Below are 953 nucleotides of genomic sequence, written 5' to 3'. Positions count from 1 at the left end.
TGCACAGTATGTAAGATAAAGCAATCTGAGCAATGCAAGGCTGCTCTTTCAATGCGTGACTGTTCCCCCTTACCCTGGCAGGGAACATTTGCCATTTGTTTCAATACATTCCTGCTTGCCATCATTTTAAAAGGAGCCGTGGAGGTAAGTGCAATGTTCTCCCCGAACAGGCAAATAAAAGCGAGGGACGTGCTGAGCCCACCAGCACTGCCCGCCCAGGCTGTGCGTTATCGCGGGGCTCGGGGGAATAGCTGGGGAGAGCCCTCCTAAAGACCCCGCTGAGGCGGTGTCACATACAGAGGAACATCCTCGTTATTCTCCTGCAGCAGCAGCAGCTGCAGGGGACCCGGGGGACGGACAGGGAGGGAGGGAGCAGAGCATCCAGCAGCCTCCTGTACATCTTCACCTACAGCAGCGGGCAGGAGGCTGACGTTACCCGCTCCCTTTGTGCTGTGTGTTTTGCTGGGGCATGGGTTTTTTTCTTTTTTTTTTTTTTTTTTTCAGGAAATGTTTATCTTCTGACACTTTTCTCCTTGTTTTATTTACAAACAAAACCTCTCTGCTGAAGATTTCTTGCCCCCAGGAGATCTCTTTGGGTTTTTTTGCTAGGAGAAAAATTAATGCAGAAAGTGGAGACGGATGAGACTTCCTTTTCCCATATCTGCCACTAATTCATAGGGCACATTCCCCTTACCCTGTCATATTTTTACAAGCACTGTTTGCAAAGTGCTGTTCTCTCTGATAATACGTCTTAAAACATCTGTTTTTATCCCCTGAAGTTTCCCTCTTCAATTTTGCATCCCGATTCTCTTAAAAAACACAGCCTTGTCTGCAGCCAGCTCCAACTGCCAACTCTTCACACTTCTGCATCTCCTTTCAGTAAGGTGCTGACCTCTGTGCCTGCCTTCAGATTGGGAGAGAGACATCGCTGTGCAGCGCAGGACACTCTGGAG

The sequence above is a fragment of the Cygnus olor genome, chromosome 4 (genome assembly GCF_009769625.2).
Source record: "Cygnus olor isolate bCygOlo1 chromosome 4, bCygOlo1.pri.v2, whole genome shotgun sequence".
Lineage (NCBI taxonomy): Eukaryota > Metazoa > Chordata > Aves > Anseriformes > Anatidae > Cygnus > Cygnus olor.
This window is presented reverse-complemented; position numbering follows the sequence as displayed.